Source organism: Staurois parvus, unplaced genomic scaffold (genome assembly GCF_062004578.1).
Source record: "Staurois parvus isolate SC_StPar_1 unplaced genomic scaffold, SC_StPar_1.0 ptg000953l, whole genome shotgun sequence".
Taxonomy (NCBI): Eukaryota; Metazoa; Chordata; class Amphibia; order Anura; family Ranidae; genus Staurois; species Staurois parvus.
This window is the reverse complement of record NW_028318749.1, coordinates 765,744-790,273: the sequence shown is the minus strand read 5'-3', so window position 1 is coordinate 790,273 and position 24,530 is coordinate 765,744. Positions and strand designations below refer to the sequence as shown.

General features: G+C 44.1%; 1 long non-coding RNA gene across 1 annotated transcript in view; it reads left to right on the top strand.

The window, feature by feature from the left end:
* Positions 1-15,632: 15,632 nt before the first annotated feature.
* The window catches only part of LOC149441724 (uncharacterized), a 32,425-nt gene continuing 23,527 nt past the window's right edge, over positions 15,633-24,530 (top strand). Inside the window, exon 1 of the long non-coding RNA XR_016307303.1 lies at positions 15,633-15,837. This is a non-coding gene — a long non-coding RNA (uncharacterized LOC149441724). The remainder of the gene's footprint in view (positions 15,838-24,530) is intronic.

The following is a 24,530-nucleotide window of genomic DNA, read 5'->3' as shown; positions in this document are numbered from 1 at the left end:
ACAGATTATGACCAAAGCTCTCCCTTTCAACCAGAAAATTAGTTATTTAACCACTTGCCTACCAGGCACTTATGCCCCCTTATTTACCAGGCCAATTTTCAGCTTTCAGCGCTGCCGCACTTTGATTGACAATTGCGCGGTCATGCAACATTGTACCCATATGAAATTTTGATCATTTTTTTCTCACAAATAGAGCTTTCTTTTGGTGGTATTTAATCGCCACTGGGCGCTTTACTTTTTGCGCTATAAATACAAAAAGTGCAAAAAATTTGAAACAAAAAAAAAAAGTTTCTTTGTTTCTATTATAAAATTTTTCAAACAGGTAATTTTTCTCCTTCACTGATGTGCGTTGATGAGGCAGCACTGATGGGCACTGATAGGCAGCACTAAAGGGCACTGATAGGCAGTACTAATGAGGTGGCACGGATAGGCGGCACTGATAGACAGCACTAATGAGGTGTCACGGATAGGCGGCACTAATATGCAGCACTGATAGGCGGCACTGATAGGTGACACTGATGATGGGTACTGATAGACGGCACTGACTGGCATCACTGCTGGGCACTGACTGGCACAACCCCTGGGCACTGACTGGTGGCACTGACTGGCAGCACTGGTGGGTGGGCACAGGTGGGTGGCACTTCTGGGCACAGGTGTGTGACACTGCAGAGTGGCACAGGTGGGTGCACTGCTGGGCACAGGTGGGTGATCTGCTGGGCACAGGTGGGCGGAGCTAGTGGGCGCACTGCTGGGCACAGGTGGGCGGAGCTTGCGGGTGGCACTGCTGGGCACCGATCATTAGGGCACTGATCATCAGTGCCCTGATGATCGGTGCCGATCCCCGCTCTGACAACTGCCGGTTCTCGGCAGTACTTTCCTCACGATCTGACAGCGTGAGGAAAGTGCAGCCGAGAACCGGCACTTGCATTTTCCTCTGATCAGCGTGTCATTGGACACCGCTGATCACGTGGTAAAAGGCCGCTGTGATTGGCCTTTTACCACATCACGTGATCAGCTGTGTCCGTATGCCACAGTGATCACGGAGATCGCCGGGTGCGCGCCCCCTGGGGCGCGCAGGAGAGCGCGTTCTGGGAGGACGTCATATGATGTCCACTCAGAACTGGCCGGCCGCAGTGCAGCCGTCATTCGGCTATCTGCGGTCGGCAGCTAGTTAACTGCAACAGAGAAATATCAGGCCCTCTGTCCAGATAGACATGGCTGTGCTATGCAGCTCTGCTGTATAAATCTTAAGACTGAATGGACAGCAATATGAATCCTTTTTCAGATAAAACAGCTCTCATCTATGCATCATTTCATCTGTGCATTTAGCTGTTAGCCTGGAATTCACCTTTTGGGGACACCTTGGGTAGAACACCAATTAATATACACTATATTGGCAAAAGTATTGGGATGCCTGGCTTTACACGCACATGAACTTTAATGGAATCCCAGTCTTAGTCTGTAGGGTTCAAAATTGCGTTGGCCCACCCTTTGCAGTTATAACAGCTTCAGCTCTTCTGGGAAGGCTGTCCACAAGGATTAGGAGTGAGTCTATGGGAATGTTTGACCATTCTTCCAGAAGTGCATTTGTGATGTCAGGCACTGATGTTGGACAAGAAGGCCTGACTCGCAGTCTCCGCTCTAATTCATCCCAAAGGTGTTCTGTCAGATTGAATTCAGGACTCTGTGCAGACTAGTCAAGTTCCTCCACCCCAAACTAGCTCATCCATCTCTTTATGGAACTTGATTTGTGTACTGGTACGCAGTCATGTTGGAACAGGAAGAGGTCATTCCCAAACCGTTCCCACAAAGTGGGGAGCATAAAATTGTCCAAAATGTCTTGGTATGATGACGCCTTATGAGTTCCCTTCACTGGAACTAAGAGGCCAAGCCCAACCCCTGAAAAACAATGCCACACCATAATCCCCCCTCCTCCAAACTTTACATTTGGCACAGCACAGTTAGGCAAGTGCTGTTCTTCTGGCAACCATGAAGCCCAGACACATCTGTCGGATCGCCAGACCGAGAAGCGCGATTCGTCACTCCAGAGAACACGTCTCCACTGCTCTAGAGTCCAGTGGCGGCATGCTTTATACCACTGCATCCGATGCTTTGCATTGCACTTGGTGATGTAAGGCTTGGATGCAGCTGCTTGGCCATGGAAACCCATTCCATGAAGCTCTCTACACACTGTTGTTGTGCTAATCTGAAGGCCACATGAAGTCGGGAGGTCTTTAGCTATTGACTCTGCAGACAATTGACTTCTGCGCACTGTGCTTCAGCATGCGCCAACCCCGCTCTGTCATTTTATGTGGCCTACCACTTTGTGGCTGAGTTGCTGATGTTCCCAGTTGCTTCCACTTTGTTATAATACCACTAACAGTTGACTGTGGAATATTTAGTAGCAAGGAAATTTCACAGATGGACTTTGCACAGGTGGCAATCTATCACGGTACCACATTTAATGCACTGAGCTCCTGAGAGTGACCCATTCTTTCACAAATGTTTGTAGAAGCAGTCTGCATGCCTAGGTGCTTGATTTTATACACCTGTGGCCATGGAGGGGATTGGAACACCTGAATCCAATGAGTTGGAGGGGTGTCCCAATACTTTTGGCAATATAGTGTAGTTGTGTGTTCAGAAATCAATGAACTGTAATTTTAAATGCAATTAACTGAATTTGTCTTAACATCAGTCTCCTGTGTTCACTTGTACAGCATCTTATACTGGAAGAGGGGGAGCAGAAATTGGTGCCAATCGGCTGCAGTATGTTTTTAGGGGTTGCAGTTAGAGCTGATTCACACATATGCTGTGTGGATTGAAGCTCAGGTTTCACATCTGATTGATACAGTAGTTGTTCACAGGTTCACGTCAGGTTTACATCAGTTTCAGGACAGGAGCTTAGCTTGTTCACAAATATGCGGTTTAGAAACAGTTCCCATAGAAATAGCCTGTATTCAGGGCTGCTGTTAGAAACCACGGGGCCTCGTACAGCCAACGTGGCAGGGCCCCCAACTAAACACAGTTTACTAGGCTTCAGTTATGAATGAACACAGTGAGTGATCGGTAGCGATCACTCATTGTGCTCATTCAGGAAAGGAAGAGGCTGGTAAATGTGACATATTTATGGACCCTTCCCCCACTATTCATCCTAAGGATCCTATAGTGTGTTTGCAGCTGGGGAGGAGAAGAGAGAAGCTGGCAGCATTGCAGGGGTGGGGGGACACGCAGAAGGCGCTTAGACAGCATGGGGAAATGTGTAGTGCACCGGGAGGTGCTGCAAAAACAGCCATACAGTGGATCAGTTCCCCGCTGTGTCGATCATCCTCCCTGCCCCCATCTGATTCACCCAACTGCCTGGGCCCCCCTGCTAGTCTGGGCCCCGTACAGGAGGACCAGTGATACCCCCTTATCCACGGCCCTGCCTGTAATCCGCACCTGAACTGCACCGCGCTGCACAGAAATCAGACATGAGTCTTTTTAAAACCTCACTGAATCTGCACCGCTAGTGCACAGGACATATGTGAACAGACACCATAGGAAGCAATGTTATTTCACATGTCATGTGGATTGGATGTAGTTCAAATCGCATTCAATCCGCATATATGTGGACGGGCACTTAAGCAAAGAGCTACGCTGATGGCCAAAGTCCCTTCAGTTACCAAAATAAAAATTCAAAATGTCTATTGAGTTGAAAAACTCTGGTTACCACTTTGGTATGGAATAAATTTTTAGGGCACAATTTAGCCAGTGATAAAAATGTAAACTTTTTAACAAATGAAAACAACGAATTGTATTTAGAATTTTTTCATCATTATCCACCTGTCATAATTCAGCCCTTGCCAATCATTAGTCTTCATATAAGCCTCATTATCTGCTACAAGTGACTCATTATTGCTAATTTATCCCCTCTTCTTCATTTGTCTTTTTTGCTATTGTTTGTCTCTTTTTACAAAATTGTCCCAGTGGGCTTTCACTGAGAACTCATTACATTGACACACATCATTTGTCCCTCATTACGCACATTTATTTTGATGAATGTTTGATTCTCATGATTTTGTTTTATCCATGTTATTATGTCATATAGACAACATATTATTTGAGAATGTAAGATGATTTACTGAATGCATATGATTTGTGCATCCTTTTGGAGTTTATTGGTGTTCAGCTCATTTATGTGGAATCTGAAATTCTAAATGAAAATGTAAGCAGCCACTTTGTATAAATGCTTGCAGGCAAAGTCCAGGGCATTTATTCAGGGACTTCCATCTTGGGCAGTTTGGTGTGGGGTGGGCAGCTTTAACGGGAGTCTTTTTTGCTGTCATGTCCCTGAGGACTTGTTGTCAAACTCACAGCCCAGTCTCACGGGTTATACAAGAATAGCTTTCTCAATATAATCTACAGACTTCCCTATCATAAATAAATATAGGAATGCGCAAAATAAATATCAAACAATCAAAACTAAACAAAAAAAAAAGTCACATAATAAAGCATAATGTCCACATAATCTGCGTAAAGTCCAAACACCATGCAATAAAAATACATTCCGAAGTACTGTGTTCAAACAATAACACCGTGATTAAATCCACTACCAAATTAAATGAATAAACTCACCAGAGCTAAATGCTGATCAAATTATAAATCAGCATAAGCGCTATTGCTCTGGGAACGATGATCTGTAGAATATTCCAAGGTCTGGGAGCAATATTCTGCAGCAAGCCAATCAGCACAGATAAAAAACCCTTCAATCATAGGGTCATCGTCTCTCCATAGAATGTGGCAAAACTCGGGGATTTACGAAAGGACATGATGGTGCAGTACATTTAAAAACCATATACTTTATTAAAGCAGGATGTACACTCACAAGAATGGTGTCCCAGCAGACACCAGCATTAACAGCCTTCAAAATGAAAGGGACGAGCCCCATTCACCGCGGATCAAACAGTCAAACAGCCGTCCGTCTCGGGGAACGTCCTGACGTCACATCCATTGGCAGGGCTTAATGGATGTGACGTCAGGACATTCTCCGAGACTGGCGGCTGTTTGATCCGCGGTGAGTGGGGCTCGTCCCTTTCATTTTGAAGGCTGTTACTGCTGGTGTCTGCTGGGACACCATTATTGTGAGTGTATTGCTAGAGAGGGTTTTTCTTTTCTTGGGAGAGTGCATGTGATCAGCAGAGGGCCAATCAGCACTGTCCAGACAGAGGGTCAAAGGTTCTGCATCCTCCTAGAGCAGAAAGAAAACTCCTCCTACATGCTTTAACCAGTGCTCTGCTGAAGTCACAAGACTGCTCTAACTGCTGATGAGAAAACGTCTTTAGCAGTTTATATTTACTAAACAATTGCATTTCCATGTAGTGTGTACTCTGGGAGACCAGATAGAGAGAATGCAGGGACCTTGGTTTAGTAACACTTTAGGGAGAAGGAGCATACTTTGCATTCTTTACCTTGGGTCCTAAAGGACCTGGTCCCACATTACTATCTTATCACATAAGTGGATATACTGTATGCATCAAAGCATTGTCTCCCAATTGTTCCCCAAATGTGGGACACGTACCACTAGTGATGTTCTTTTTCACTGCAGGTGGAACACTGCAGGGTGTTTGATATTTGTGCGCAACTGAATTATTGGACTACATAATTACTATAGCATGAGCTGCTTGTGGCAGATATCATGGGAATTTATAATGACATTTATTGAAATATAGTATTTATGGGCTTCTGTTGGTTTCCACAGAAGAATGTCTACACCAGTTGCTTGAATTGTAGGAACATGGGATTGAATAGTACAGTTGGAATTCAGACAGAGAAAAGGTTTGGATGGTGGTACATAACTAAGCAATGCTGGCAAATTATGTTGAAAAACACATTTCTTGAATCATCACCTTTATATAGAATCTTCTGAAACCTTTAGAAACAGCTTTTGCATAATTTTAAATTATTAATTTTTCTTCAAATATGATCTCAGTTATATTTAAAGAACAACCTCAGACAACTGACTTAAAGTTTACTTTGTTTTACATTTGAGTTACAACCCTTTTTTGGTGGGAGTTATGAGAAATGGCCCTCCCAAAACAGGATATTGTGTTAAACCTGTAGGTAAATAGGAGAACCAGAACCTTTGCAAAGTGAGAGTGGGTTTGATAATAAAGTTGGCAGTGCCTCCACCCTGGACAGGGCCTCTGTGAGCAGAGGGGATTCCCTTCCTGGGAAATTAACTAATAATCTAAACAAAGTAATTGGGAGTAGAAAGGACTTCTGCAACCAGCATATACCACTAACCATACACATATAGATACACAGCACAGCACACCAGTAAAGAATACAAACAATCTTTATATAAGAAGATATACTAGAACATACATCCAATGTACAAACATATATTAACTGGGTATATACAACATATATAGTTATTAGCAAAGACACCTCCAGATGAATGTTGCAGCAAAGTCCAGTTGCAGGGGCCTGTGAAAATTATGTAGTGTCTTTGTGTCAGAAATCTGAAGATGAGATCAGCAGTCACGGTGGGATCCTACAACTGTTGTCCAACCAGCTTATAAGGGAGCCTCTCACCGGCAGGAACTGTGGTATAGCACTGACACTCAAAGTCAGCCTATCTACTCTGCGCTTTGGTCCCTCCCTAATAATTTCAAAACTAGCATGCAACTGGACCTCCAAGCCTATGATCCCAACATGGCCATGAAAACCTAACCTGACTCTAACCTATGCTGGCTATTGAGTATTAGGCTGAAACCAGCTATAGAACAGAAGTTGCATATAAACTATTGCAATGACCAGGTTCATCTACTAACATACTGTACATGTACATACAGTACCACTATCTGGCACTGGGCATATGAGATAATAGCAATAAGACGGAAATAAGTCTGTCTCAGGGATTCAGAAATACAGTCTAGAAGCTATGGACAAGGACAGGTAAACTATTAGAATATAGGAATATTTGCATAAAGGTCTTTGCGTCTGATCTGGGTGAAAATACAGCAGCAGTAGCAGCCCCTGTGCATAAGACCATGTGGCTCAGTTCTCTGTCTCTCTCTTCACTTCATCTCCCTGAAATAGGAAGTGTTAAAGTGGTTGTAAACCATTCCATTTACCCAGTGAAGTGACTGGCCTCAGATGAGACACAGAGATGTGACAAATCCTCCTACACAAGTTACTGTTTTCTATTTGCAGTCGTTTCTTCTGTATATCCTTCTGAGAACACAAATAGGAAAAAGATTTCTTCTAATGTCACACAGCCAATAACTCTGAGCCCTGGCCAGGGGTGTATTTGCATTGAGGCAAACAAGGCGTTTGTCTAGGGCGGCACCTTTCAAGGGGGGTGACGTGGCGCTGCCCCTCCCTTCCTGCAGAAGTGACACTTAAGACAGGATCCATTATGTAGGCTTACATGTGTTCCCAATTTGATCTGATCCGCGAAGGTGAGATGCTGCTGGAGGAGGGGCAGAGAGGGTGTCTGGTATCCTACTCTCATTCCTGGGTGGATCACAGGCAGATGCCACGATGTGGTTGGGAATTTTCCTTCTCCTGGATCTTCCATCTGATTTGCTTGCCAGCTTAGCCCAGTCCAGCCCAGTTACATGCCAACCCTGCCCCTCTTATCTGGCCACACCCTGGGATCACTGGGCAGCCCATGGCAGCCTGTCCCTCCCTCTGCAAGCTCCTCCTCCTGGACGGTGATTGGCCGCCGGATCTGTAGGCCAGGGCAAATACACAGGCAGAGAGGAAGAGCTGAGCAACAGCATGAGGAAGACAGCTGATTGGTGTGCAGTGAGGGAGTGGCCAGAGCAAGTGGAGAGGAGGAGAGCGGTCAGACTCAGAAGACAACTGATTAGTGTGGCTGCTAGGGAGCGGCCAGAGCCAGTGGAGAGGAGGGGAGCGGTCAGACTCGGAAGACAGCTGATTAGTGTGGCTGCTAGGGAGCGGCCAGAGCCAGTGGAGAGGAGGAGAGTGGCTGGACAAGGAAGTCAGCTGATTGGTGAGGGTTTGTGCCATGCAGCCGGGATCCAGGGAGAAAAGAGCAGAGGGTGCTGCTGCAGGCATGTTGGCTGTGGATGGGAGAGGGAGGGAGCCCGGCCTGGAGGAGGGGTCATCAATATAAACATGGCCTTATTGTAAGTTGGTGATCTGGTCAGTGCAAACATATACCCATTTACATTGCTGGCCACTCACTTCAAATATAGCTCAGGCTCAGTCATGCATTTGTGGTCAGTGAAAAATTTGTGCTACTAACAAACTGGAGCTGGGAGGATTGGAATACTGTCCCATCATTGTTGTCAGTGTGGAAGGAATAGTGCCCAATCATTGGTGTCAGTGATGGGGGGACTAGTGCCCCATCATTGGTGTCAGTGTGGGAGGAATAGTGCCCCATCACTGGTGTCAATGTGGAAGGAATAGTGCCCCATCACTGGTGTCAGTGTGGGAGGAATAGTGCCCCATCATTGGTGTCAGTGTGGGAGGAATCATGCCCCATCATTGTTGTCAGTGTGGAAGGAATAGTGCCCCATCATTGTTGTCAGTGTGGAAGAAATAGTGCCCCATCATTGGTGTCAGTGTGGGAGGAATAGTGCCCCTTCATTGGTGTCAGTGTGGGAGGAATAGTGCCCCTTCATTGGTGTCAGTGTGGGAGGAATAGTGCCCCTTCATTGGTGTCAGTGTGGGAGGAATAGTGCCCCATCATTGGTGTCAGTGTGGGAGGAATAGTGCCCCATCATTGGTGTCAGTGTGGGAGGAATAGTGCCCCATCATTGTTGTCAGTGGGAGGAATAGTGCCCCATCATTGTTGTCAGTGGGAGGAATAGTGGCCCATCATTGGTGTCAGTGTGGGAGGAATAGTGCCCCATCAGTGGTGTCAGTGTGGGAGGAATAGTGCCCCTTCATTGGTGTCAGTGTGGGAGGAATAGTGCCCCATCATTGGTGTCAGTGTGGGAGGAATAGTGCCCCATCATTGGTGTCAGTGGGAGGAATAGTGCCCCATCATTGTTGTCAGTGGGAGGAATAGTGGCCCATCATTGGTGTCAGTGTGGGAGGAATAGTGCCCCATCATTGGTGTCAGTGTGGGAGGAATAGTGCCCCATCATTGGTGTCAGTGTGGGAGGAATAGTGCCCCATCATTGGTGTCAGTGGAATGAATAGTGCCCCATCATTGGTGTCAGTGTGGGAGGAATAGTGCCCCATCATTGTTGTCAGTGGGAGGAATTGTTGTCAGGGGCTGACTGGCCATTTGAAAACTCGGGCACTGCCCGAGGGCTCCGGGGTCAGTAGGGGTCTCCATGAGATGCCCCTGGTACCTTTTTCATAGGCATTTTTGAGTTTGTGCAAGAACACAGGGGCCCCATGATCCCCTATTGCCTGGGGGCCCCATGAGATGTCAGTCAGGCCCTGCCCCATCGTTGTTAGTGTGGAAGGAATAGTGCCCCATCATCGGTGTCAGTGTGGGAGGAATAGTGCCCCATCATCGGTGTCAGTGTGGGAGGAATAGTGCCCCATCATCGGTGTCAGTGTGGGAGGAATAGTGCCCCATCATTGGTGTCAGTGTGGGAGGAATAGTGCCCCATCATTGGTGTCAGTGTGGGAGGAATAGTGCCCCATCATTGTTGTCAGTGTGGGAGGAATAGTGCCCCATCATTGTTGTCAATGTCTGAACAAAATGTATGCACTCGTTATCCACTTTTAATGTACAGAGAAGAAGAAGTGGAGCTTTAATAAGAAGAGGTGGAGTCTAAAGAGGAAAGGGTGGTGTTTACAGATAGCGGGGTGGATCTTAAACAGGAAGGGGTGGGACAAATTTAGATGGGGGCATGCTCGAATTTAGTCTTGCCCAGGGCAGCACAAAACCAAAATACACCACTGGCCCTGACTGGAGGGAAGGGACACCCCCTCCCCCCTTCACACAGTTAAGAGTACAAGCAAAGCTGTGGATATGAGTCACAGGCTGTGTGATGCAGCTCCCTCTCTCATCACCTTTTTAACTCTTGGTGTCTAGAAAAGCTGCATGAGTCATTCTGATAGCAGAGGAACCAGGCAGCAGAGAAAAATAAAACTCAGAGCTTTGGAGAGAGGCGACACTGTTTTTATTTATTTATTGTTATTTCAGGTACTTATATAATGCCATCAATTTATACAGCACTTTAAATATATTGTACATTCACATCAGTCCCTAACCCTCAAGGAGTATACAGTCTATAGTCCCTAACTTACATTCATACATACACATACTAGGACCAATTTAGACAGGATCCAATTAACCTACCAGCATGTCTTTGGAGTTTTTAAGAACTGTCATCCCGGCACAGCTGTCAGACGGTGGGAGCCAGGGTCGAGAGCGGAGCAGTTTTTTTTTTCTTTTTTCAGTTTGGCGGTGGTGGCAGGCATCATGATTGACATTGGATCTACTTCAGGGACATTTTTTTTATTTTTGTGTTTAACCGTTTCAATACCGTGCAATTTTACACCTTCCTGCCCAGGCCATTTTTCAGGTTTCAGCGCTCTCACACTTTGAATGACAATTGCGCGGTCATACAACACTGTACCCAAACTAAAATTTTATCATTTTCTTCACACAACTAGAGCTTTCTTTTGGTGGTATTTAATCACCGCTGGGGTTTTTATTTTTTGCTAAATTAACAAAAAAAGACCAAAAATTTTGAAAAAAAACCACATTTTTCTTTGTTTCTGTTATAAAAGTTTACAAATAAATATATTTTCTTCATAAATTTAGGCCGAGATGTATTCTACTACATGTCTTTGGTGAAAATAACCCAAATTAGGATGTATTTTTTAGTTTGTAGGAAAGTTATAGAGTTCACAAACTATGGTATAGATCTGAATATTGATCAATCCTGAAGTACTGACAGCCAATCTAATTTCTTCAGGTCCAAGAATGTCAGAACAGTACAGATATCCCCCAAATGACCCCTTTTTGCAGAGTAGACAGTCCGACGTACTTCATAAGAGGCATGGCGAGTTTTTTGAAGTTGTATTTTTATGTCATAATTTTTCGGAAAATGAAAAAATTAAAAAAATTATTTTCACAATTTTTTTTTTTACATACTGTCACCAGTGCAGTACAGCATCATCATATAACTGGCATGGCGGTTAACAGGGACACTGTTAATTTATGTAGAGAAATGGGGAAAAGATATGGGTAATATATATATATATATATATATATATATATATATATATATATATAACAGCAGAGGAAAATGCTTAGATTAATTCACGAAAATATTAGTATGAGAGAAGTAGAATTAAATTATAAGTGTTTAGTTAGATGGCACATTGCACCGAGTGTGGAGCACAAGATGAATGAGGAGAACTCTCCACTATGTTGGAGAGGCTGTGGAGAAGTGGGTACACTATATCACATTTGGTGGGAATGTTCAAAGATACAGGTGTTCTGGGGGAAAATCGTCCATTTAATGAGGAAAATTACTGAGATCGATATTAGATTGGACCCAGAGTTATGTCTCCTTCATATCTCCGAGCTTACAGTGAGATCATATAAGGACTCAGGGATTTGGTACTTTCTGAATGCAGCCAAAGGCTTGATTCCTAAGGTTTGGAAAAAAAGGGCGGTTCCGACGGAAGTAGATTGGTTGATCAGAATGAATCAGTTATGTGAGATGGAAAAACTTTATTATACACACATAGACGGGATGGAGATGTACCATAAAAAGTGGGGAAAATGGGAAGAATTTAGACAAGAAAGTGAAATATAGTTGATTTACACCTCTTGACGAACAATGATTTTTAGAAATGAGTTTTAGAAAGAAAAAGGATAGTGTTATATATTTATTTATTTATGCGTTCTCTCTCTTTTGGATTTGAAAAGAAATGGCAGAGCAGGAGGGAGGGGGGAGGGGGGATATGGGGTTGGGTGTGGGCGGGGAGGGGTTTAGGGGGGATTAGGGCTGTGGGAATTAAATAAATTATGAGGAATATAATGATTATTTAATGAAGAAAATGTTTGTTAATTATATTTGATTGAAATTCAATAAATATTTATAAAAAAAAAAAACAGGGACACTGACTGGTGACAGTATGAAAAAATATATATATATATATTTTTTTAATTTTTTTATTATATTTAATTTTTTATTACATTTTTTTTTTTTTTTTCATATTTTACTATGACCAAAGTAGTACAATGTTACCATAGTAACACTGTACTACTTTGGGGAAGTGATCAGTATTTTTTTTTTTTTTTTTTTTACACAATTTGCTTATAGCAAAGAATTACTTTGTTATAAGCAAGCATTTACCTGAATGAAATCGATTCATTCAGCTTTTTTTTTTTTTTTTGTGCTTAGCTGTGATTTGGTCACAGCTAATCACATGACATGTGCATGTGATTAGCTGTGACCATTCACAGCTAGGCACTAGTATAAAATGGATGGCATCATGAATGAAGCCATCCATTGTATACAACTGTCATGTGACCTGCTGTGATTGGTCACAGCAGGTCACATGGTACCAGCAACGGGAGACGGTACTCGGATCTGTCATCGGCCGTGTCCGAGGTGCACGGCCCGTGACAGATCCCGCTGCTGCGCCGCTCTGCATTACTGCAAACGGCGCATGTGCGGGAGCACGCCAAATGGCGTGCACCCGGAATGAAGAGGCACATCTGAAGCCGCCAAACGGCCATTGGCCGGGCGGCTAATGATTAATGAAGAACTTGTCAAAGGTTGTCTGTCATTTTTTACACTACACTTTTTTTTTTGGAAATGAGTAGTGGTACCATGAACCCCATACTCATTCACATGGGGGGGCGGGATCTGGGAGCCCCCTTCTTAAAGGGGGCTTCCAGATTTCGATAATCCCCCCGCCCACAGACCCCCATAACCACAAGCCACGGTTGTGGGCAAGAGGCCCTTGTCCTCATGTTGATCCTCATGGACCCCCACGTTTTTGTTTTTTTCATTTTCTTAATTGTTTGGCAATGCCGGCAATTCCTTTTACATTCAGCTGCCAGCAGGGAATCCTACTGACAACTGAAACATTAAAGAATGTTTTTAGTAGCTGTGCGGTATCTTACCACATACTTAGATGTGTTAAGATGCCGCATAGTGAATTGTTCCCTCTGTTAGAAGTTTGCAGTCGAACTTTCGTTAGGTACAAAAGTTCGACCGTAAACCGAACAGGGGGTGTTCAGCCCATGACTACTTACAACGGCTTTAATGCATAATTATACATAACACTGTGATATTAAGAGAAAACAGTAGAGAGAAGCAGATCCATAGAGAGCCTTAAATCTTATATAATTCCTTACAACCAGGAATTTTCCACTGCTCTTATAGAATAGATTGCAGTCTCTTGTCATATGAATCTGTTCTATGTAACATTCATTTGATGCCACAGAAATGGGGAGATTGGACTGCAGTGGATGCATTTAGTGCAATGCCCAAACCATGAAACCCACAGGCTTGTGGTCCATGAGCAGATAATGATTCTGGCAACTCCAGGAATTTTTCTAGTGGGTCAACCAAATGCACAATATAAACAGCAAAAGATTACTGCCAATGAGATGACCAGCAGCATTGCCTCAGTAAGGTTCAATGCAAAATTACGTATGTAAAATTCATCTAATTCTGCTAGTCTGTCTAACACTAACCTCCCCACAGTCTGACAATGCTACTGTGCAAAGGTTGATACATTGCTTCTAATTAGATACAGTGGAAGAGTGAGCATAGCCACCCTAAGTGTAAAACTGTGTGGATCGCCAGGTGAAAATAAAGAAAAAAAAGGAAAACTAACATAGCTGCATTATATAAAATTTTTATTCATGGGTCTTCATACACTTTAACCACCTCCCGCCTGCCATATAGTCCAATGATGGGCGCAAGTTGGTTCTCTCATTCTGATAGGCCGTCTTTTGACGGCCTTCCATTCTCACCACGCATGCGCGACTCAGGGAGTGCACAGCATGGCGATCGGCAGTACTCTGTGTCCCTTGGACACAGAGGATCACCAATCCACGGAAAGAGCCGAAGATGTCGGCTCGGTCATGTGATCAGCTGTTTCCAATCACAGCTGATCACATGTAAACAGGGAAATGCCGGTTATCGGCATTTCTCTCCTCTCCAGCTGTCACGTTGACAGCTCGAGAGGAGAGCCGGTAATCGGCATTCCGCAGAGGGGACATGTACACCGATCATCAGGGCACTGATGATCGGTGTGCCCTGATGATCCGTGTGGCCCCAGAAGTGCCACCTGTCAGTGTCCATCAGTGCCACGTGCCAGTGCCCATCAGTGCCACGTGCCAGTGCCCATCAGTGCCACATCAATGCCACATATCAGTGCCTACCAGTGCACATCAATGCCACATATCAGTGCCCATCTGAGCTGCCCTTCAGTGTCACCCATCAGTGCCAGTCAGTGCCACCTATCAGTGCCAGTCAGTGCCGCCTATCAGTGCCAGTCAGTGCCACCTATCAGTGCCAGTCAGTGCCACCTATCAGTGCCATATATCAATGCTGCCTTTCAGTGCCCATCAGTGATGCCTGTCAATGCCCATCAGTGCCACCTACCAGTGCCTCCTCAGCAGTGCCACCTATCAGTGTATCTTATCAGTGCCCATCACTACAGCCTCATTAGCGCACATCAGTGAAGGAGAAAAATCACTCATTTACAAAATTTTATAACAAACACTAAGAAATTTTTTTTCAAAATTTTCAGTGGTTTTAGGTTTGTTTAAGAAAAAATAAAAAACTCAGAGGTGATTAAATACCACCAAAATCAAGCTCTATCTGTCACAAAAAAATTATAAAAATTTCATATGGGTACAGTGTTGCATGACCGCATAATTGTCATTCAAAGTGTGACAGCGCTGAGAGCTGGAAATTGGCCTGGGCAGGAAGGGGGTATAAGTGCCCTGTAGGCAAGTGGTTAAAGTTTATTTGAAGTTTACATTTTAAATGAACAGTTGACTTAAGTGTATCCATAGCCAAACTTGTGAGTAACAGCAGAGCCCCTAAAAGAATCTGAACAATATAAGCAGATTGTACCAGATAATTTGAGAACAGCAGGATCCAACACACAATGACCATTTTGTGGTCAGGGGACCAGTTTTCTTACTATACAATGGTCATTGGGAGTATATTTGGTACTAGGAAAACTAATAAAGCCCAAGTGAGCTTTTAGTTTAGGCCAGCTAAATACATTGCAGGTGTATAAAAAAGTAGACCCAAAAGTAATTTTTTTAACTACTTTTTTCTGTGGAGGTCAACAACAACTTCTGTTGCTGTATAACTGCTGTTCCCCAATTTTTCTTTTTTTGTTTTCGTTTTGGATGTAGATTTTTTTTTATTTCACATTTATTCTGTTCCTTTTTTAGTTTTCTAAAATACAGCAAAAAATATATAAAAAAAGCAGTGTTTTAGGTTGGTGTTTGGGGTTTTCTCTATAAAATATTGTCAAGGATTTTTAAATTATTTTTGTTTTCGGAGTGAGCAGCAGCATAAACCTGTTGACATAGGCAAAGCTGCCCTTTGTTAGCAGCATAGCACTGCATACCATTGTCCAGTCCAGTTTACTATACAAAAGCACTACATTGTAAAGTGCGGCAAAGCACTACATCCCCATCCACTTATTGCCATAGCTGGTAATAAAATGAGGGAATCCTCTATTACCATCATGTCTAGGAGGCCTAAAGGGAGAAGTGGAGATTGTTCATGTGCAGCTATTAGAGGGTGAGCAGGATGTGCATATACAGGCTAAAGAGATCGTCCGGTTACAGCATTGAGAGGCAAGGCACGTCTGCCTTTCTTTTCTGGCAGTGGCTGAGCTATACAGCCAGAAAATTCGAAGGAGGTAAGCAAGCCTTCATCAATCCTCATCCTTCTCCCAGATGCAGATTAGTGCAATGTCATCTGCACTGGCAAATGATTCTCCTCTTTCCTCCCGCTAATCCTGCTGTTGCCCCGCAAACTGGCATGGAGGAGTTGGCTGAGTTTTTTCAGCACAGCTTTGGTCACTTAGGCAAAGAGCATGCATAGCAATTGATTTCATCTGCATTCGTAACAGAGAGCACTAGGAGAAGAAGAAAGGATAACAGGCAGAGAGAGACAGTTTCCAGTGATGTTTCTGCAGCTGCAGCTTACTGCCAAGTTGGCTCAAGCAATAAGGAGGGTGGGATGATAATGAGATCTCAGACCGTATCTGGGTGCCAGAGATATTAGGGGAGGAAACGGGGGGAGAGTCACAACATTTTTTTTAATACTCTTTATAAAACATTATTTTTCTTTTTTTTTTACAACACAATTACACATAAGACACTTTACAACCACCAACAATTACAGTTACAGTTTTGGTTGTCTCCAGCTATCATAATAATTACCATACACGCCTAGTACTTTATAAACAGAATATATATACTCAAAACAAAACAAAATCATATATAATAACTCACTATATATAAACATTACCAAATTAAAAAAGAAGAAAAAAGCGCCACTTACAAAAAACACCAAAGTGTCAGCAGCATATCCCACCCAAAATAAATTTTGGCAACAATAATCCAAATTAAAAGGTATGTGCTAATAACAAACTTATACAAAAGTGTATGTCATCATCCAAAAAACATTAGTGTTTTAAATAAATTAGAGTGTCCAAACATAAATTAGTGTCCAAAAAAATATATATATCTTCAGTGACTTGAACCAATTGTGAGAAATCCACCACCAAAGGAGATTAAATGAACTCACCAGAGCTAATGGCTGGTCAGATTATAAACCAGCAACAGCGCTTGTGCTCTGGGAGCAATGAACCCGATGTCCAAATAGATATGGTGATGTTTCAGATACTTCCAGATAATAATCACAGCCAAACAACTTTGCAGCCCAAGCTCTTATGATGAACTTCTCCACTCTGTCTCATACCTCCATGAGAGCATACAGTACCCTCAGGGACAAAAAAAGAGAACATAATGGTGCAATACGTTTTTTTCATTTATCTCTTTAATAAAAAAGGTATAAGGAAACTCACAAACAAGGTGTCCAACAGACACCAGCTTCAATCGCAAAAAAGGGTTGAGATACAGTTAACGCTCACCGCAGATCTCTCCCATACAGCACAAACCAGCAAGGCTCTCTAACATCCACATCAAATAGGCTACGCCCAACCGGTTTCGTCACACCGAGGTCATCAAGGGGCGGTACAGATGGGAACGTCAGACAGCTCTTATAAATACCACCCTTCATCTACATAGTTTTAACACCCAGCCAATCACTGCGTTCCTAGTCTCCTTAATCACGCCGGCTAGAACAGGTGTTTCCCAATTTAATTATACATATACTCTATTATATAAACAAAAAAGCTAAATATATATACCCTGCAGGTTTGAATCAGCACAATACCGTTCTCCTTTAAAATCACCCACAAAAAAATATAAATATAAAAACATAAATATATGCAGAAAAGCAATATAAACCTAAATTTATTTATAAGAAAAATCGATCTATAAGGACGAAATTAGTGCATAATGTTTTAGATCCACCAAAAGAGGTGGATTTTTTTCCCGATTTGAAGGGATTTGTTCATTGTAACAGGTGTAAAGCATGTAGAACGATAAATAGATCGAATAAAATAAAGAGGAAGAAATTTATTTCAAATATAACTAAGAAAGAATATAAGATCGAACAACTTATTTCGTGTAATTCCTCTCATGTGATTTATGTTTTGGAATGCCCGTGTCATTTTCAGTACGTTGGAAGAACAGGGAGACAGTTGAAGACTAGGATAAATGAACATTTGAACAATATAAAGAGAGGGTTTGACAAACATAGTGTTTCAAGACATTTTAAATTAAGACACAATAGTGATCCGAGTTTAGCGACATTTTATGGAATTGAGAGAGTAAAAAGTCATTGGAGGGGTTCAGATCTGATTAAAGAAATATCAAAAAAGGAGACTTTTTGGATATATGAATTGGAGTCTTTAGTACCAAGAGGTTTAAACATAGATGTTGATTTAAATTGTTTTTTGACTAATTTTTAAGATAAATATTTTAAAATATTGATTACATGTAGTGATCGTTATATATAGTTTATTTTAATTTGGTTTATATTTTTATAAAAGAAAAAAAAATGTATTTTTTAATTTTTTTGTGTATGAGAAGAGTTGTGCTTTAAGTTCTGTGCATGGCCCTTTAAGGGTTTTTCTGTGGTTTGAAGAGCCATGCACAGGATGGTATATATTGCTTTTCTGCATATATTTATGTTTTTATATTTATATTTTTTTGTGGGTGATTTTGAAGGAGAACGGTATTGTGCTGATTCAAACCTGCAGGGTATATATATTTAGCTTTTTTGTTTATATAATAGAGTATATGTATAATTAAATTGGGAAACACCTGTTCTAGCCGGCGTGATTAAGGAGACTAGGAACGCAGTGATTGGCTGGGTGTTAAAACTATGTAGATGAAGGGTGGTATTTATAAGAGCTGTCTGACGTTCCCATCTGTACCGCCCCTTGATGACGTCGGTGTGATGAAACCGGTTGGGCGTAGCCTATTTGATGTGGATGTTAGAGAGCCTTGCTGGTTTGTGCTGTATGGGAGAGATCTGCGGTGAGCGTTAACTGTATCTCAACCCTTTTTTGCGATTGAAGCTGGTGTCTGTTGGACACCTTGTTTGTGAGTTTCCTTATACCTTTTTTATTAAAGAGATAAATGAAAAAAACGTATTGCACCATTATGTTCTCTTTTTTGTCCCTGAGTGTACTGCATGCTCTCATGGAGGTATGAGACAGAGTGGAGAAGTTCATCATAAGAGCTTGGGCTGCAAAGTTGTTTGGCTGTGATTATTATCTGGAAGTATCTGAAACATCACCATATCTATTTGGACATCGGGTTCATTGCTCCCAGAGCACAAGCGCTGTTGCTGGTTTATAATCTGACCAGCCATTAGCTCTGGTGAGTTCATTTAATCTCCTTTGGTGGTGGATTTCTCACAATTGGTTCAAGTCACTGAAGATATATATATTTTTTTGGATACTAATTTATGTTTGGACACTCTAATTTATTTAAAACACTAATGTTTTTTGGATGATGACATACACTTTTGTATAAGTTTGTTATTAGCGCATACCTTTTAATTTGGATTATATATAAACATTCCCTCAATATTCTAATTATACTATTGATATCTCTGTATGTGATCAATACCATTTCCCCTATAACCTTATTAATATTTTAGACCTAAATGTCTAGTATCTCTATTTAACCCAATCAGCATTGATAGGGTATTATTAGGGCGAGCTGTAAGGAATTGATATAGCATTTTGACACGTTATAAATGTATCCCCTATGGTAAATTTCTTTAAGACACACAATAAATAGGGCCATTCCACACTGTTGAATGCCTTAGTGGTATCTAAGGATAATATAGCTCTAGTACTTGCTAGCATTGCGAGGTGGAGTTTTAATATAAACATGTAACCTATGGATGTTCACAGCAGTCAACCTCTCAGAAATAAATCCTGATTGGTCTGGGTGCACTAATTTAGCTATAACTTTAGACAGATGAATAGCCAATACTTTGGCCAAGATTTTAAGGTCAGTCGTCAATAATGATATTGGCCTATAAAAGTCTGCTACAGTCAGATCTTTCCCTGGTTTCAGTAACACCACAATTATCGCTTCATACATAGATTGAGAGTTCCAAAATTAGCAATTCAGGATGGCATCCAGGGGCAGCTTGCATAGGAGTGGAGGGAGCTGCCACCCTTTTCCACCAACTGCACAGGTGCAGGCCCCTGGTATCCCCAGATCTATTCTATCTTTGGAGTTTCTGTGTGTGGCATATTAAGCTTGTTCAATCTATCAGTCATTTGGGTGCCACATGCATGAGAAGACATATTACTGTTCACCACAAAGCTTGTTGCGAGCAACACATGAATGGTACTGATCAGAAGTAAAAGGCCCACTCTCCTCCTCTTCCTTCTCGTATTACTCTTTCCATCCATCTTCCCACTACAGAACAATCTCCATCTATGGCCTCCAGACTTAGCTCCTTGCACAGATCGAAAGGTCTGCAAGGGCTAATACAGTGATAATAATGGGAGATTTTAACTACCCTGATATTGACTGGAGTAATGGCATTGCAGGAACAGTTAAAGAGCATAAATGTATAAACCTACTACAGGATAATTTTATGGTACAGTTCATAGAGGCCCCAACTAGGAAAGATGCTCTGCTGGACCTTGTTGTCTTCTAATATTATATGCAACTATAGTGTTTCTTTTCCCAGAGAGATTTAATGGGCTCAACGACAATCCATAAAGCATAAATCCGGGTGATTACTTGTGAATATTAAAACGAACATTAATTTTCCCACAGCAATTAGTCCAATGATTCTTTTCCAGAGAGATGCATTTAATCAGTTCAGTGACAGTTCATAAGACATATGTACAGACAAGGCAGATGACAGGATACTTTGAATATTCATGCAATCATTAGAAACCTTAAGAGAACCCCTTTCTCTTATGACATTTATCCAAAAAGAAGCTTCCTTAATATACACATTTTTCCCATTCAGTACAATGGCAAGCACTCTGATTGGCCACTTTCAGTAGCCCCTTTGATCTTCTGGGTAACAGGTAATGCTTTTTGGACTTGGGCAGATGAAGTAAAAGTTGCCTAGATATTTCCTAAACTGCATTTTTTTACTATTAGATAAACAAGTTACCCTTTAAAGAATGCTATTTACCATACTCTTTTAGCAGATGTTGACCAACTCCTTTCAAGTCTGACTGAGCTATCTGCATTTTATCACCCTTGCAAGTTTGCAGATTACCTCCTTTGAAATGTAACAAGTTGGCCCCTGAGTGTCCAGGTTATCTTGCATAAAATTAACATAGTAAAGAGTTCTTGGCTGCTTTTGTTGTGTAAAATACATGTACCTCAGTCGTATTCTGGCTTGGTCAATAACGTGAGAATACACCACATAACAAAAAAAAAAAAAAAAATATATATATATATATATATATGTACAGTATATATATATACATACACACACAATATCCCTACAGACCTGGTAATCTCAAACCATGCAGAACTTGTTACTAATGTCCATATAAAAGAACATCTGGGTAGCAGTGACCATAACATGATTTCATTATTGTTAACTGTAAACAACAAGCACATCTGGGAAATATAAAAACACTCAAATTAAGAGAGCTAATTTTCCAAGGCTGAGAGCTGCTGTCAGGAATGGACTCGCCAATGGTGGTGGAACTCACCTGCCTTGTGGGCTGCAGTACCTGGGCTAGCCAGCGGGTGCTCTCAGCAACCAGAAGCTCACTCCTGCAATCAGCCATCACCTGAGGCTGATTGCAGGAGGTGTATTTAAGGAATGGCCAGACCTGCAGTCAGTGCCTTGTTGTACTGTTTCGCTTGGCCCCGGTATCCTGATCCTGCTTGCTTCTATCTTGATTCTGCACGAACTCTGCCTGTACTGACCTCGACTAGTCCTGACCACTCTCCCGCCTGCTCCTGGTACCTTGTTTACCCGTTTGCTACCAACCCGGCCTGCCCGACTACGTTTAGTCTTGTATGTATGGTTGTTTGTTGGAGGTTTGGTTTGTTGCACTGTGTTATGTTTTGCACTGCATTTATGTATTGTTAGTCTTTAATAAACTGTATTGTTTATACTATACCGGAAGCCTGCCTTTCCCTGTGTCAGTTCATACATTTCTGGTCATACCCAGATTCCTGACATTACAACAAAGCCATTCCTGACCAGAAGTGGCTGCACAGGGAAGCCATCTTGGCTTGTTGCTGGGAAGGATGCATCCTGATGAGGTTGTGTATTTATCTGTGCTAGTCTTTGATGACAGAGATTATGCCTATCAGACTCTGCAGGAGTATACCAGGGATCAGCTGCTAGAATGCATACAGATCGCTCATTTCCTAGTAGATCAGGGCACAGAGTTCTCTGAGGTGCAGCCATTGATTCAGGTTTGTGCAGAGTTAGCTTCATCTGGTACCTCTGAAAGCAGGGATGACTTTTTGCCGCCATTTAGTACAGACCAAGTAGAGTCACTGGTGTGGTTATTGGAGGATGATGTGGATGGCGTCTTGGAGCAATATTCAGCATGTTCACAACAGGTACTAAGGGATTGTATAAACGCAGTGCAGTCTTTGGTCAGACAGGCTATGTGCAAGCTGAGCTTTGTTCAACCGATACTACAGTCTTGGTCAGACTTGTTACACCCAGCATCAGGCAGCTTGCAACAAACCAGTCCTGCTTCTCATCATTCCTCTGCTCAAAGTTCTCCTCCTGCATTCCCGACAGCACCCCCAATGACAGCCCAGTATACCCTGCTATCTACCACATGTCAGTCCCCTGCTCCCACTCACTGCACCTATCCTGCCTTTAACCCTGTAAAGAAATCCTCTCTAGCAACTGCTCCCTCCTTTGTTCCATCGCCCAGCTCTTCTCTGCCTTCAGCTGCTCTATCCGTTTACAGACCTGTGTTTACTTACAGTGCTCCAGTAACTAAAACAAGGAAAAGGTGAAAATTCTTTCCAACCAGTACCATCCTGCCAGTATCCAAACCGGTCAGCCTGCCGTCTGAGAACCCGCCTTCCGTTGTTCAGCCTGGTGCCCCGGCGCCTGCAATTCAGCCTGATGCCCTGATGCCTGATGACCCAGTGTACGCTTCCCGGCCTAATGTTGCTTCCTGGCCTAATGTTGCTTCCCGGCCTAATGTTCCTACCCAGCCTGATGTTCCTACCCAGCCTGATGTTCCTACCCAGCCTGATGTTCCTACCCAGCCTGATGTTCCTACCCAGCCTGATGTTCCTACCCAGCCTGATGTTCCTACCCAGCCTGATGTTCCTACACAGCCTGATGTTCCTACCCAGCCTGATTATCCTATCCAGCTTGATGACCTGGTGCCCGCTACCCAGCCTGATGACCCGATCCAGCCTGATGACCCGATCCAGCCTGATGACCCGGTGTTTGTGATCCAGCCTGATGACCTGATCCAGCTTGGTGCCTCGGTGCCCGTGGTCCAGCCTGGTGCCTCGGTGCCCGTGGTCCAGCCTGGTGCCTCGGTGCCCGCTGTCGAGCCAGATGACTCGGTGCCCGCTTTCGTGCCAGATGACTCGGAGCCCGCTGTCGTGCCAGTTGACCCGGTGGCCGCTGTCGAGCTTGGTGATTCGGTGCCCGCTGTTCTGCCAGTTGACTCGGTGCCCGCTGTCGTGCCAGTTGACTCGGTGCCTGCTGTCCAGCTTGGTGACTCGGTGCCCGCTGTCAAGCCAGATGACTCGGTGCCTGCTGTCGAGCCAGATGACTCGGTGCCCCCTGTCGAGCTTGGTGACTCGGTGCCCGCTGTCGAGCCAGATGACTTGGTGCCCGTTGTGGCGCCAGATGACTCGGTGCCCGTTGTCGTGCCAGATGACTCGGTGCCCGCTGTCGTGCCAGTTGACTCGGTGCCCACTTTCATGCCAGTTGACTCGGTGTCCGCTGTCGAGCCAGGTGTCTCGGTGCCCGCTGTCGAGCTTGGTGACTCGTTGCCCGCTGTCGAGCCAGATGACTCAGTGCCCGCTGTCGTGCCAGATGACTCGGTGCCCGCTGTCGTGCCAGATGACTCGGAGCCCGCTGTCGTGCCAGATGACCCGGTGCCCGCTGTCGAGCTTGGTGACTCGGTGCCCGCTGTCGAGCTTGGTGACTCGGTGTCCACTGTCGAGCCAGATGACTCAGTGCCCGCTGTCATGCCAGATGACTCAGAGCCCGCTGTCGTGCCAGTTGACTCGGAGCCCGCTGTCGTGCCAGATGACCCGGTGCCCGCTGTTGAGCTTGGTGACTCGGTGCCCGCTGTTCTGCCAGATGACTCGGTGCCCGCTGTCATGCCAGATGACTTGGTGCCCGCTGTCGTGCCAGTTGACTTGGTGCCCGCTGTCGTGCCAGTTGACCCTGTGCCCGCTGTCGAGCTTGGTGACTCGGTGCCCGCTGTCGAGCCAGATGACTCGGTGCCCGCTGTCGTGCCAGATGACTCGGTGCCCGCTGTCCTGCCAGATGACTCGGTGCCCGCTGTCCTGCCAGATGACTCGGTGCCCGCTGTCGAGCTTGGTGACTCGGTGCCCGCTGTCGAGCTTGGTGACTCGGTGCCCACTGTCGAGCCAGATGACTCAGTGCCCGCTGTCATGCCAGATGACTTGGAGCCCGCTGTCGTGCCAGTTGACTCGGAGCCCGCTGTCGTGCCAGATGACCCGGTGCCCGCTGTTGAGCTTGGTGACTCGGTGCCCGCTGTTCTGCCAGATGACTTGGTGCCCGCTGTCGTGCCAGATGACTTGGTGCCCGCTGTCGTGCCAGTTGACTCGGTGCCCGCTGTCGTGCCAGTTGACTCGGTGCCCGCTGTCGTGCCAGTTGACTCGGTGCCCGCTGTCGTGCCAGTTGACTCGGTGCCCGCTGTCGTGCCAGTTGACCCGGTGCCCGCTGTCGTGCCAGTTGACCCGGTGCCCGCTGTCGAGCTTGGTGACTCGGTGCCCGCTGTTGTGC